This window comes from Panthera pardus, unplaced genomic scaffold, assembly GCF_024362965.1.
Source record: "Panthera pardus isolate Hobbes unplaced genomic scaffold, ASM2436296v1 HiC_scaffold_17, whole genome shotgun sequence".
Classification (NCBI taxonomy): domain Eukaryota; kingdom Metazoa; phylum Chordata; class Mammalia; order Carnivora; family Felidae; genus Panthera; species Panthera pardus.
In genome coordinates, this window is record NW_026526732.1 from 47,927,060 (window position 1) to 47,943,315 (window position 16,256).

Here is a 16,256-nt window from a genome sequence, read left to right on the forward strand (position 1 = left end):
TGCATCTTTGGCAACACTTGGAGGTTTTTTAGGAATACAGAACCTCAGGCTTCTGCCCCAGGTTTACTGAACCAGAATCTGCATTTTAATAAGATCCCCAGGTCATTCAGATGCACATTCAGGATAAGAAGCCCTGTCCTTTCAGAGCACCTCTCAAAATTGAATGGCATAACTGGAATCCATACTTTAATAGAGATCCCCCCCCCCCTCCTTCTATAAAGGTGAGCTCCGTGAGGGCCAGGGCCTGATCTGTCATTCTCACCACTTTATTTGCAGTTCCTGGTACAGCGCCTTATCTGCAACAAACACTCAAAATAATTATTGAATGAGCAACAGGTGTTGTTTGTTTTGCACAGAGCAACACACTTATAAATCTAAATGATCAGAACAATCTAGCAAAGATGACCTACAGCTATAAAACTGCTCACATTTGTATTTTCTCCAAAGAATAAAATAGTGTAATTATTATAGCACCTTACATACAACATAATATTTTATGCTATATTCAAGTCGTGTAAAATATAAACCTAACCATTGACATATACTGGTTTTAAGAATTCACAAAAATATCCAAAAGATGTACCATCAAATGACTGTATTTAAAAAATAGAGTGGTACCAGCTGACACACAAAAAATACTAGATCTTTCTTTTTTTGAAAAAAATTTTTAATGTTTATTTATTTTGAGAGAGACAGAGCATGAGTAGGGGAGGAGCAGAGAGAGGGGGATACACAGAATCTGAAGTAGGCTCCAGGCTCTGAGCTGCTAGCACAGAGCCCAACGTGGGGCTCTAACTCACGAACCTTGAGATAATGAGCTGAGCCGAAGTCGGACGCTTAACCAACTGAGCCATCCAGGTGCCCCAATTGCTCTTTCAATATGCTTTTTGTTGTTGTTGTTGTTGTTGTTGTTAGCTATGATGATAATCTGAAGCCAAAGTTCTTTTTTTTCTTGGCAATGAAAGGCTATACTATTTTCTTCTTTGTACCTCTGAAAATACGTGTATAGTGTAGGGATAGAAAAGGTTTGGTTTGGGGTAGTAAATTAGTGAGGAAATAACAAGGTTGTTTTTATAGTCTTTTCAGCCCTAAATTTCTTACTTCTGGTGATATGAATGTGTCTCTTCCACCTGGCACAGGGACGGTATCTTTCACCTGGGATATTCGTTTCCTGCTTTCAGGGAGATGAGAAGGGTCAGAGTGCCTTTCTGTTAATGGCTGTTTTGCAGATAACTTTAATTCCAAATAGTTAATATGCCAAACTGGTATGTTTTAGGTTGGTATATTCTGATGCCCTTCAATAAGATTGAGACTGTAATGTGTATTTGGGAGGCTGAAGTTTTACTAAAAACACTATAAGGGGATAAAAGTTTATTTATCCATCAATTATAATGGAAACTACTTGCTTCTAATTGCTACCACCACCATGAAGCATAAAATTAAGCAATAACTATATCGGATACTGTTACAAGCCTATCTAGTGGACTAAAACAAGATGAATTTCCTCCCTGAGGTTATTGGCGCTATTAAATCAAAGTCTCTTGAACAGTATGAAAGTTGGGGTTGGTATTTCTTGCATGTTATCTCCACCTGGGTGTGTTATGTATTTTAAAATGTTCTGAGTCAGTGACACTTAACTATCCAATCAACTTTGATGTAATAAGATACTGTCCTTGCATGAGCCCATAGTTTGTCTTTAATTTTGTTTTTCTGAGCAAATCCTGGTGATTATATCTCTCACCTCATACTCGTGTTTCAGATGACTGGGTGGTTCAGTCCCTGAATCACTGGCCAGGAACTTGATTAGAAACCCGTCATTACCTGTTTGAATAAAAAATCTTTCTGAATTTATAAAAGAAGCCTGGATATGAAAAGTTCTTAGTAAAACATGTTTAATAGTTGGAGTTTCTGACAAATTACAGTCAAGACCATTGCTTCCTCTCAAGCTTCCAGAAGCTTCCCTCAGCTCCTGGAGTTCCTGATTGAGCAATGATGGAATTGCTTTTAATTTTTCCCCAGAAAAAAGATGAGAGGCCATGAGAGGGCCAGCTTATCAGGGATATAGGTATTGGCTTTCTAGGTAAGCACCTGTGATTTCAATGGAAGTATATACAAAGCTCTGGTCTCTCCTACTAGCTGGAAATTTTGCTTTTCTTTTCAAAGTGGAATCTACTACGTCGGCATGTTTACATCACCTTTATGCAGAAGTTTGAATGGGACCATCACACAATATGCCTCTTGTTGTCATTTTTATCTCACACTTCTCAGAATAACATGAAACGTGCCTTACAACTATCAGAAATCAGGGATTTCTGAGCCTTTTTATATTTTGTCTTATTCTACTTTTTGCATCACTTTCCTCTCACGGGCGATCATTCTAATATACTAGTGAAGTATTATCTCCGTCTTTTTTTACTTGTCTGTTGGTGGGAACACTTAATTTGCCTGGATAATCTCTACGAAAACTTTGAAATATTGGTGGGAAATATGTTAGTAGATATGAAGGATCAAGGAATAGATGCAGAAGACAAATATATATAATTGCATCAAAGGTATGGCTCCCTCATTTTAGCGGGACCACTTGTTGGTGTCTTCCATGTGGCCCTTGATCTGGTTAGTTGTTCTGCAATATATTTCATCTTGATGGCTTAGAAAGTAGAAAAATACGGTTGTGCCAACCATCAGACAGACTAATTTCACTGCAGTGAAATGATTATTATCTTGTTTGACATGTGCTGCTGTGTCGTATGGATGATTTCAATGATCTGCCGAAACTCAAGCGGCATGGTAGCGGAGCCCAGCGCGCAGTCAACCAACAAGGCGGGTGGCTTCAATCAGTTGAGCTCTAATATTGAAACATTCCTCGAAAAACGATCTAAGTAAGATCTGCATTTTAGTGGAAAAAGAAAGCATTTATTTTTACAAACAGGACACCTCAAAATGCATTGACTTTGGCGGCAATGCTGCGCTCAGGTGTAATAAAATTGATGAGCCCATATAATAAAATTTATGGAACCAGAGTGAATTCAATTTATTTGAATATGCTCAGTTATGTTTTTGTTTATTCCCATAGCAGATGTTTAATTTACAAACCAGGCAATTACGACAGCTCTTCCAAACAAATAAGAGCAGATTAGTCAAACGTTCACATCAATTTTTATGTTTATCATTAGTTTTATGAGGTGTCATGAATATTCAGTGGTAAGAAAAACTATCATTATGGTACCTGGAAAACCTCAAAATGATGTTTTGCATCTCTAAATGCTATTTCCCCCTTTTGATAAACCTATTAATGTGTGTTGTCTCTTATTACAAGTTGGGTTTACAGGCTGCAGTGGAAAAAACACTCATTCTCTCTAGAGATCTTGCAGTCTAATCAATGTGCTGATGAAATTGTTGTGGAAAGCGTGTGAAAATGTACAGGTGGTCATATTTTGATTTTTACTATGTAGATAAAGACATCTTTTTATATTCTAGAAAACTACCATGCAGATTTATAAAATTTTAATTTTACCTAAAGATAGCTCACCGTGCTTTTATTTCTAAGTTTAATTTGCTTCCTCTCTTTTGAAACATCTTGTGTTATACCAAGGGAAAGTTTTGCTTTTTCCAGGCACAAAACCTGTTGTGGCTCTTAATGTGAACCTGTAGAGAGGAAGACTTAACATGAAGCCATTTATGAAGGAGGTTCTCACACAGCAGTTTTATTTTTCTTTTCGGTGCTTAAACTGTCAAAATAAAAAGGCTGTGGCTCCATTATGAATCAGTAAAACTACATGGCATCATCCATAAACAAGGAAGAGGTATTTCCAGCCTGGCTGCTTTTGAATGGATTGTACTTTGACAAGCTCTGTTCTAAAAGCAGTGAAACGTCCTCAATAACCTAATCGGATTCCCACAATGCATTTTCCCCAATTCATTGTAATGGCAGGTTTCCTGTCATTAATCAGCATTCACACTGAAAAGAAAATTAGGAGCTCTATGTGTTGAAATAGCTCTAGAGGGAATAGCTTTAATAGAAATATTTTCAATGTAAGTTATACCAAATGTTGAAACAGAACTTGGTGGAAAACATGCTTTTATTGTTAAAGATGCTTTGAACTGAACCTTAGTATATATTTTTTTGGTGTTCTTTTTGTTGTTGTTCTCAGTAATGTACTTTTTTTTTGACAACAACCAAAATATCATCTGCTTCTTCATCTGCTTCTTTGTTATTAGTTACAATTATAGTAGAAATCTCCCAAGAGTGTTAACTAAAAAAGTTTTTTTTTAATGTTTATTTATTTTTGAGATAGAGACAGAGCATGAGTGGGGGAGGGGCAGAGAGTGAGGGAGACATAGACTCTGAAGCAGGCTCCAGGCTCTGAGCTGTCAGCACAGAGCCTGATGCGACGCGGGGCTTGAACTCGTCAACTGCAAGATCATGACCTGAGCCGAAGTCAGATGCTCAACCAACTGAGCCACCCAGGCACCCCAAGGAGTGTAACATTTAAAAAAAGTTTCACTATATATAGTATATATATGTGTATATGTATATATATATGTGTGTGTGTGTTTATATCTGTATATATATTTATATATTTGCATGTGTATATATATATGTATTTATATTTATAATATACATGTATATTATATATTACATATGTATATATAATATATTATAAATATATATACTTTATATACTAAGTATATATATACTATATATACTATATATAATTATAAAATATAATTATATATATTCAATATATAATATTCCACACATGATCATTGTATGTTTTGAAATTGAATATAAACCATGTCATAATATTATTTAGTGTATAGTCACCTCTTGGATTCTTACTGAAATTTCTAAAAGAATTAGTTATTTTGTATTCAGAAATAAATTTCATTTTGGGTTTCATGTTCCTATACTGTCTATTTGCAAGGTGATTTTTAATACACACACATATTCTTGACTTGTCTTGTTTCAGTTAGATTATTCCATTTCCATCAGTTGGGTGGAGGACCATAAACTAAAAGTTGATTTATAAGATATTTCTTTTTAATTTTGTTTTTTAGATCCACTAATAACAACGATATAAGTGGGTAATGGGATGAGTTTGTAGGGCACAAAAGAAACACAAGTCTTTCACAAGAAAGCATGCAGGAACAGATTGCTCACAGCTCTAGATGTACTGTTCAGTAAAGGCAATGCCATTCAAAGGAAGGAATGAAATCCTCTTCAGGAAGAAGCTAAGTCACAGAAGCACATAGAAAAGGCCATTGGTAAATAGTTGCACACAAGTATATTGCTAGCCAGTATTCTCTTGGAATCCCGGAGATGCAGAAAAGGGTTTGCTCCTGGTTCTCAGACTACAAAGTTCTTACAAGATATGAATAATGAGGGGCTTTGCTTTACTCTCAACAGGAATACATCCTTTTGAATTGAAGGCTGATAAGATTATCTGGTAATGTTGCATATCAGTCTGTTACAAAGAACATAATGGCCTCTGTGAGCACTAGAATGAGATTCTTCACAAAATGCAAACCAAGCAGTTCACATTTACAGTTCCTATACTAATAATTCACCGCAACTGTGTCTTGTCTTTAGCTTTCTGAATAGATTTCCTAGTTTGCCTCTAACTACGTTGGACCTTTATATTTTATTTCATCATTGTTCTGCAATGGCAAATGTTATGTTTCTATTCTATGAGACAAAAACTTGACTTCCATAAAAACATAAAAAGCAAAATTCCACATCTTTAAAGGTTTCCCGAATAACTGTAAGTCAAAATTATTAATGGCACTTCAAAAGCTGTCAATTTAGACTAATAAACACTAAACATCTTACAAAGTATGGAAAATGTGATCTTCTAATGCATTGAACACAATTATTTCCAACTTACTTATATTTCCAATGGTTAGATCTATAGTTATTTCAAACCATTACAATCATCTAGGTGGAATTCACTTCCTTGTTTTACTACAGTAAATGTATATAAGTAAAATAAGACGAATATAAAAGAATAAGTATATATAAAAAACTTCAGCATACTGATACATGAATATCACTACTTTTGTGTTTTGCCAAATATTGAAGTGTTTTATGTGAAGCAGTTGTTGCTTTTTAAAATAAAATAATATTTTTCGTCTATCGTCTTACATCCATGTCATAAGCAAAAGATGTAGGGCACCTGGGTGGCTCAGTCAGTTAAGCGTCTGACTTCAGCTCAGGTCATGATGTCATGGTTTGTGAATTCGAGACCTGCGTCAGGCTCTGTACTGACAGCTGAGAGCCTGGAACCTCCTTCGGATTCTGTGTCTCCCCTTCTCTCTGCCCCTCCCCTGCTCATGCTCTGTCTCTCTCTCTCTCAAAAATAAACAAACATTAAAGAAAAAAAAGTTAAAAAGAAAAAAGATTTATATTATGCCTTTTTATTTGAATAACTTATAAAATTTTATTCATTAACATATTTTAAGATTAAAACAGACCTAATTTTCATTTGTTACTGAAGTATAATTAACATAGAGTGCTTGATGAGTTTCAGATGTATAGTATAATGATTCAACAATTCTATATAGTACTCATTACCCCTCATAATAAGTGTACTCTTAGTGTCCTTTATCTATACTCCCCCCCACCTCCCCTCTGGCAACTACCAGCTTGCTCTCTGTATTTATTTATTTATTTTTAAATGTTTATTTTTGAGAGAGAGAGAGGAGAGAGAGCAAGTACAATTGGGAGAGGGACAGAGAGAGAGGGATACAGAAAGTCCCAAGTAGGCTCTGCACCAGCATAGAACCTGACTCTGGGATCCAACTCAAGAACTGTGAGATCGTGACCTGAGCCAAAATCAAGAGTCGAAAGCTTAACCCACTGAGCCATCAAGGTGCCCCTGTTCTCTGTATTTAGAAGTCTGTTTTTTGTTTGTCTCTTTTTTCTTTGTTCACCTGTTTTGTTTCTTAAATTCCATATATGAATAAATCCTATGGTATTGTCTTTCTCTGATTGACTTATTTCACTTATATGTATCACATCTTTATCCATTCATCTATGAAAGGATACTTGGGTTGCTTCTATATCTTGACTATTGTAAATGACATTGTAATAAACAGGAGTGCATATATCTTTTTGATTGAGTGTTTTTGCTTTCTTTGGATAAATACCAAGTAGTAGAATTCTATGTTAATTCTGTTTTTCATTTTTATCATATGTTAATTCTATTTTTAATTTTTTTGAGGAAACTCCAAACTGTTTTCCACAGTGGTTGCACCAATTTGCAGTTATCAATGCATGAGGGTTTCTTTTTCTTCACATCCTCACCAATATTTGTCATTTCTTGTCTTTTTTATTTCAGCCATTCTTGCACCTTTCAGGTGCAAGGTGATACCTCACTGTAATTTTGATTGGCATTTCTGTGATGAGTGATATCGAGCATCTTTTCATGTGTCTGTTGGCCATCTGAATGTCTTCTTTAGAAAAATGTCTATTCAGTCCTTTTCCTAATTTTAAGTAGCTTATTTGTTTTTTTGGTGTTGAGTTGTATAAGTTCTTTATATTTTTTCAGATATTACCTCTTGTAGAATATATCATTTGCAAATATCTTCTCCCACTTAGTAGGTTGCTTTTTATCTTGTTAAGGTTTCCTTTGCTGTGCAGAAGCTTTTTGGACTTTCCTTTCATTTTATTCATTCTGAAAACAAACAACAGAAACCACTTAGAAATACAAAATAGTATGTCAGAAGGAACACTGGACAGAAAATGTAGAAGGTCAGACAAGATATGTAATTTCTCATTCTTTCATGCATTTATTTATTCAACATTGAGTTGACACTTATTCAGCTAATTATTTATTTCACACTCTTGCTAGTTAAGAAGATGTAATCATAAATTTGACATCATTCCCTTCGCTGGATGATGTCAAAGTATAGCATGAGAAATGGATTCGCCATGTGAAAATTGGGGCACCATTTGCTTTGAGCCTTGTTTCATTAGATGTGGAGTAAGGGGTGAAACTGGATGTTTCTAAAACATGTTTCAAAGATACATTCCTTAATTTTTCCACTTTGGTTGTTTTTCAAAGTTCAAAAAATCAATAATCTAAGAATTAAATATCATAGTATTTCTATAAATTATATATATATATATAATCCATTTTGAATGCTATGAAATATATTCATAGCTCTCTCCTAATAATGTCTTCAGTGATCAGGCTTTATGGATTTGAGGGTTTCTTTTTTTCTTATTGAAGTATAAGTAACATCTAAGATTAAAGGAAACTAACACCTGAAAGTAAAGTGTACAACATAATGATTCAATGTTTGTATATATTGTGAAATAATAACCATAATAAGTCTAGTTAATATTTAAATATTAAATATTAACAAGTTATATATTTTTCTTTTAATGAGATCTTCTAAGTTCTACTCTCTTAGCAACTTTCAAATATCTAATACTGTATTATTAACTATAACTACCATGATGTACATTACATCCCCAGGACTTATTTATTTTATAACTGAAAGTTTGTACCTTTTGACCACCTTCACCCATTTTCCTTTCCCCTGACCCCCCACCTCTGGCAACCACCAATCTCTTCTCTGTATCTATGAGTTTATTTGATATCACAAATTAACATATTTTCATTTTCAAATTATGAAAATTAAAATTGAAGAAGAAAACCACACAAGACCCAAAATGGGGTAATCAAAATGAGATGTTTCTACTTGCATATATTTGTACTTAGTTACAGAATTCCTATAATGATATTTTGGACTGCATTTGCTGGTGGAAATTGGTGGTAGAAAACATTATGGTATGCTGTCAGCAGTAGTTTTAAAGTATGAAATTGGTCTCTTTTTTTTCATTTTCATACTCTTTTAGTTTTATATCTACTTTTATTGTCCTGTTAACTATGAATTAGTTTCCCAAGATGCCTTACTGAACCCTTGCTCCAGTTTCATGTAAATAAATAAGGCACATATTTAATTTTTTCTTTACATTTATTTATTTTTGAGAGACAGAGAGAGACAGAACACAAGTGGGGGAGGGGCAGAGAGAGAAGGAGACACAGAATCCAACGGAGCTCCAGGCTCTGAGCTGTCAGCACAGAGCCCGATGCGGGGCGGAACCCACAAACCCTGAGATCATGACCTGAGTCGAAGTCGGACGCTTAACCGACTGAGCCACCCAGGCACCCCCATAATGCACATATTTTAAAAGGATTATTTAAACTAGTTTATTAAAGTTGCTTTCTTCAACTTGACTCTTTAGAGGTCAATAGCCACATGATATTGAAGTTGTAGGGGATTTCAGAGATCATCTGGAGTTACTCTCTTCTAAAATATCACTGGCAGGCAGCAATCTCATTCTTTCTGAAATAATTTTGGTGAAAAAGAATTCAGCCTTTTCACTGCTGGTCAGCTCTAATTGCTACAAAATGTTTCTTTGGCTTTAATGAAGTCTGCTTTGGGAGAGGAAAAGACAATGAATCATACTCGCCTTCCTTGAAATGTGAGAGTTAAGGGGGGACATATTTTTGCAAACACTTATCAACAGTAGCAGGCAGTGAGAAGAGCTATCTCAGGCAGAATGTGCCTGAGGACAGAGGAATGGCCCCACAAGCCTTCTACCTGAGGGCATGGAGGTCACCTGGGTAGGGTGTCACAGCAAGACCTTGAAGAGAAGAGGCAGAATTTAGAAAAGTGGCATTTAAGGAAAAAATATTCCAGTTACAAGGAATGAAGGAAATAAGGGTTAAATGGGCAAATAGAGTGTTTTTTTAAATAATGAGTGGATGCCCTTGTGTGGGTGGGAGCAGCAGAACACATGTGAGGGAAAATAACTTTAGAAAGGTAGATTTAAGCCCGGTCAGAGATAATCATAAATGCTCATTAATAATTCCTGGTTTTTATCTTTCCTCTTTCCCTCCCTCCTTCCTGTCGCAACCTAAGATCCCCAAATTCCAAGCTGGTATGCTCTCAAAGGCAGGGACCTCCAAGCTTTGTAACTGTGTACTGTAATCAACTTAATCATCTTAATCAACTAAAAAATTATACCACAACATACACTTCTATTTAGAAATTTTATAGATGTGTTATGTAACAAGGATTCACCACTTACTACCTTGAACTAGCTGTTTAATCTCTTGGAGTACTAATATTCTCCTATTAAAATGGGTTATGATAAAAACACTAACCCAGTGGGGTTATTTGGGAGATCACACATACACACACACACACACACACACACACACACACACACACAAACTGTGAACTGTAACTAGCAATGGTAGATACTATTTAAGCTTTAGCTAGTAGTAGTATTACTTGAATTAATTACCATTAAGTTTATAAAGCAAAATTTAAAATAGAAAATAACAGACAATAGGTTTAAGACAAAAATAAATAAATTCCTACTACTCTAGAAAATAGCAAAGTCATTAAAGATTTTAGTAGAAGAATAATATTCCCTTCCCTCTTTTGTCTTTGAGACAAAAGAACACCTATCTCTAAGACTTATAACTTATAGCATATGATTGACTGGCAATGTTACTTACTAGCCCAACTAGATTTCAGCAGTTTTTAAGCCCAAAGAAATAGTTTTGGCTATCTTCTGTTTGATTTTCCAATAATCTGCATCAGTTTTCCTCTAAGTGAGCTCAAACAAAACTAAGTTACTTAGTGAATTGCCTTGTATAATGGACATATTCTGTTTTATTATCTGCTGTGAATTGAAAAGACCAACTCATGGAAGTGGCTTACTTATGGGAATTAATTTGCTTTTTGTAGAGAAATATCCTTAATATCAAAGAAACACATGTAGGTTAATGTAAAATAAATCAAGTTTCAGTAATATAATGAGAATTATATTAGTTTCACACCTAAACTCTGTGTAATTCCAAATTGTAATGACACTCCTAGAAGTGTAATTCTTAGAGCAAGTTAGTCTCTGCATTTGTCCCTTCATTGGTAACAGGGATGGGAACCTACTTATTTCATATTAAGGATTATTTCAGGTGATCTGTGCAAAGTGCTAACAACAATAGCTAACATATGTTGACCATTATTTTATTGCTAGTTAAAACTATATTGATAGAAGCACTTCTAATTTCTAAATTTCCTTTCGTTGTTGTGTGGATAATTTTTATAATTGGGATGTAGGCTGTATGCAGAGAAATATAAAGGCACATTTAACAAAGCATAATCACTCGGTCACAACAGATTGATGACAGGTACTCCAAAACCAACTTGGACCCTGCAGCTTTTGTAGGACACCTTCCTCTTGTGTTTATGCTTTTATTCAATGAACCTTTGTTACGTACCTGATCTGTGCCAGACATTGTGCTTAGACTAGGGATATGTGGTGAATAAGCCACAGATTCTTTATTCTTTCTGACCACACTTTACGGACCTATTGTTACAGGGGCACGTGGTGGCACAGTAGGTTAGGTTAGGCCTCTGACTCTTGATTTCAGCTCAGGTCATGATCTCATGGTCATTGGACCAAGCCACACAGTGGGTTGTGCTGTGGCAGTGTGGAGCCTGATCGGAATTCTTTCTCTCCCTCTCTGTCTGTCCCTCCCCCACTTGTGCATGTGCTCTCCCCACCCCCCTCTCTCTCAAAATAAATAAATAAACATTTTTTTAAATGACCTGTTGTCACAAAAGAAAGAGAGAAATATTATACAAAACTGAGATTTTTAAAATTGCATACTTTTAATGGCCATCAGAATAAATCTATTTATAACAACAAAGGATTTTCTGCTATCTTTAGCCACTATACATGTCTGTCTTGTTCATGGATGCATACAAAGTATGTGGAACATAGCAATTATTTGGCAAATATTTTTTGGAAAAAATAATTACAAAAATACTAAAATAGCTAATGATGTGCTGAAAATGTTTAACAACCAGTTCTGTGGGGAAGTGGCTGATTTGTAGTTTTTACTGGCTAATTCCTAATTTTTGTGGAATGAAATTCACCATGGTCAATACCAACCTACCTATGTAACATCAATTGACTCACATTTCTGAAAATTTAACAGTCTCATAAACTGGTCTAAACCAAATCTAGCTAAAATACATATGAGTTTTACTCCTAGTGAAATATCAAAAACAAACAAACAAACAAAAGAGAAGTCATTTGTGTGTGTGTATATATATATATATATATATATATATATATATTTGTGTGTGTGTATATATATATATATACATATATATATATATATATATATATATATATATATATATACTGTCTCAGTTTATAATTGTACAATATTTTTCCAGATTATTAAATACCATTTAAACATAAAGTCTCAATTTAAAGTACCAAAATTATTCTAAAAATTTAAACTTAATCCCCATATCAAGTCCCTGAGATACGTTCAACAGTTTAACCTATTTTACAGATGAGGAAACTGAGACAGAGTAGTAAGCAACTTGCTTTAGGTCACAGAGCTAGTAAGTGGCAGAACTGAAATTCCATTCCTAGGAATTTGGCTCCAAAGCCTGAATTCATAATCATCATATTACATTGCTTCTTGAACAATGAGAATAGGAAAATAAGTGTGTATGTTTCTTCTCAAACTTATACCCAACAGTAAGCATTTGATGATCCATCAATTCCATTGTTGCTTTAGTCCTTCTCTCTGGTTATTTATTTGTTTGTTTGTTTTGATGAGGTATGTTAATGGGCAGAAGATAGATAAAGCCAGGGAAAAACAAAAGCAAAAACAAAAATAAAACAACAACAACAACAACAAAAACCCAAAAAAACCTGCAGAGGTTATGAAACCTTTGAAGATTCAGCTCTGAATTTGTTATTATAATAGTTATTTGTCTAGTGGAGAAGCTCGGTAGAATATCTAACAGCCTAGTAAAATGGTATAAATTGCTTCTGTACACCAACACTTCAATTATATCACTCAACAAATCATTCTTCAAATGTGTTTCACACTTTGGAAGGTTCACACTTATTGTGAAGGTCTTCACCTCTGTCCCTTAATATCTAAAGTAAAAAGAGGTTATAATAAATATACTTCACTTATTACCGAGAACCAAATTTTAAATATCAAAATGTATTCTTTATGATGTATTTAATGTATTTCACCTTTAGCCTAAAGTAGAAATTGTGGCTAATTTTTCCACACATTAAATCCATCTCTGATTTGCTCTTCTGTACCAAATTTATTTTTCTGGTGTGCAAACAGTCCAAGAGAATTTATCATCCATCCATTTATAGATTGTTCTTCAAACAGGAGACCTTGTCCCTTGGGAAATACAGTAACTTGTGAAAAAACATATACATTAGGCTTGTCACCCGGTTTCCCCAAGGTCATTCTCTCTAACACTACAGCAGAATTCTTACTGTTAAATATTATTGAACTACCTCAAATTAATCATTATAGAACCTTCTTTTCATATTAAAAGCAACTTTGTGCCATGAAAGTCCTTTATATAGGATACCAAAATTATTGAAACATCTTAATTAAAAGATTTGTAGTGTTTTAGTTTTTATTATTATAGCAACAATAGAATAGAATACAATAGAATCATGGTGAGAGAGGCTTTCTCAAGATTTCAGTGGTCTTTCAGTCTCTTTCTTTCAGTCTCAAGATTGATCAGATCAAATGATAGGACTTTGGAATGCATTTCTTATGTCCTCACTATCTGATTCTTCTCCTTCAGAGAGGTGGGGTTCAAGGCAGCCACAGTCAGGCAATCTCTAGGTAAGGATCCAAGGCACCTACAAATGCAATCCTGAAAGGGATGCCAAGATTAAATAAAGTTTAGGCGTAAACCTAAGACAAATATGCCAAAAGATGAGTGAGAGAGGGGGAGCCTAAAGGGAACGGAAATACCAGAAATGGAAAGAGAATGAGCATTCAAGAGCAGCCCAGCAGATGCCTGGGTAACTATGGGAGCCTTCTCCGTGGGTAGCACATACTCTTGAGGATGCGTTCGATTGATAGAAAAAGGTCCTTACACAGCTGACACTGTCTTTACCAGGAGTAAAGACTTGGAAGAGATGGAGGGGAATGGGTATGGCTGAATATTTCATTCCTCCCTTTGGAAATTAAGAGGAGAATCTAAGCTTGATTCTCATGTTGCTCAACCCATCGTAGAAACCAAAGAATCAGGAGAGGAAATTATGCAGGTGGTAGATGGGGTGAAATTGTCTATATCTCTTAGGCTGTCTTTTCAACATGGTAGAACAAGTGACTGAACATTACAGGCATGCCCCACAGACACATTACCTGTTTATTACTTTTTCTTGAATATCAGTGCACATCACAAAGCTTTACACAATTTTATTCTCACTTGTACTTTTGTGTTATTTCACATATTAACCGTAAGTGAAAGTACTACTGTTTACTCATTACATTAGACAGTGGTAAAGATTTTAAGTACAATATCACATTTAATGAAAGAAATCTCCCTATTCAAAGAGGTAAAACCAACCAACCAACAAACAAAAACACCTGTGAGATTGTGTTCAAAATCAAGTCTACCCGGACAATGACGCTTTGCCAGAACTCCTTTCACAATCATTTTGTTCCAAGATTAAAATTTCCTTAAAAATAGTGATCATGCCTTTTACTACATGATCTTATCAAGCTGAGGACATCTGGTGTTATTTACTAAGAAATCTTTTAATCCCAAAAAAGTTAACATGATCAAATTTCCCACCAGGTAAATACTTGAACGTAGAAAATGTCTTTATACATGAGGACACAGAATTGTTTATATTAAGTTGTTCTCCTACAGGAATCAATTTCCATGTGTCTGGAATTGTTTAGATAACGTCCTGATAAAAGACAAATGGAAAAGTAAAATTTTTCTGAAGGAATCATCCTATACAAAAACTTAGGAAAAAAATAATTTCTATGAAATCCACTGCCTTCTAAACATTATTGCCATTAAAGCAGTGTTATCCAGTGTGTTCTATGAATCTACAGATTATCATTATGCCTCCAGGCCTAGTGTCCACCAGCAAATGAACTTTCAATCCGCAGGCATTCTGGAGAGGCTCACCTAATGACCATACAGAGCCAACACCTCCCCTTCTTCAATACCTGATGCATCTGTTGTCTGTTCAGCTCTCCTCTGGACATACTCACAGTCAGGTGTCATAGTCCTAATATGCTCTCTACTTGCTGCCTTCTTGGGTCCTGTCCCTGTGCCCAATGCTACCGACTCAGTGTCTTCTCTCCCAGGTCTCTCTTAGATGTTGATTCTCCTTTGCTATATATGCACTATTTAGCCAGCTGTCATTGAATTTATTTAAGTGTACCATATGAGGCATAGAGATTCTATTATACCCACATGAATCATTTAATTCTAGTATTCTTGAAACTTAATTGCATATAACTACTGTACTTGGCATTTTTTATTTGGATATGATTCTTTTTGAGCATTAGCTAAAAAGGGAGAGTTTGCATTCCGATGAGATTTACATTTCTTTTCCAAGAGAAGAGGTCTGAAATTATTTATAATATAGATTTTCTGCAATTTTGCATAAACCCTTTGAGAATTACATTTCTCACAGATCTGCTTTCTGCCTATGATTCCAAATATGGTTGACACAGAATTTATATTTGTGCAGAAAAAGCTGATTTCAAACTTTACTTTCTTTCCTGGGAATACTGAGATGAATACTAGCAAAATGCTATGCCCCTCACCAATTCAGATAATCATGAGGAGAGTTAACACTCATTAGACACTTAACATAAGCCAAAACTTGTGTTTAATAATTTATATGCATTATCTTATTTAATATTAACAAACTTTGGTCAGGTAGCCTTACTCCCATTTTATGATGATAAAATAGACTTGAAAAATTACTTTGCTTATCTAGGGAAACTCAGCTGATAAGTATCAAAAGTTAGACTGATATGCAGATCTTTCCACAAATGAATTACTTACTCTTAGACATTATACTAGAGTTGTCTAATATTGCTTTCATGCTTTCTATTCTAATGGTTTCCGTAAGCATGTAATTTATTAGAGGGATCACTGTTTAAAATCACTCCAGTTCAAGATCTGATACAGATACTGGTTTTACAATATGTCTAAAGACAATTTATTAAAAAGCAATAAATTGAACATTTTACACACGTGATGTGGGTTTGCCAATAAATTTGAGAAGTATAATGTTTTTAAACTTTTTGTCTCAATTATCTAAAATTGTTCATATAAATCTTGATTGGAGTTATTGTTTTAGTGTTTCATTTAATTAATGAGACATTCATTTGTCTCTGCTATAGTTGAGA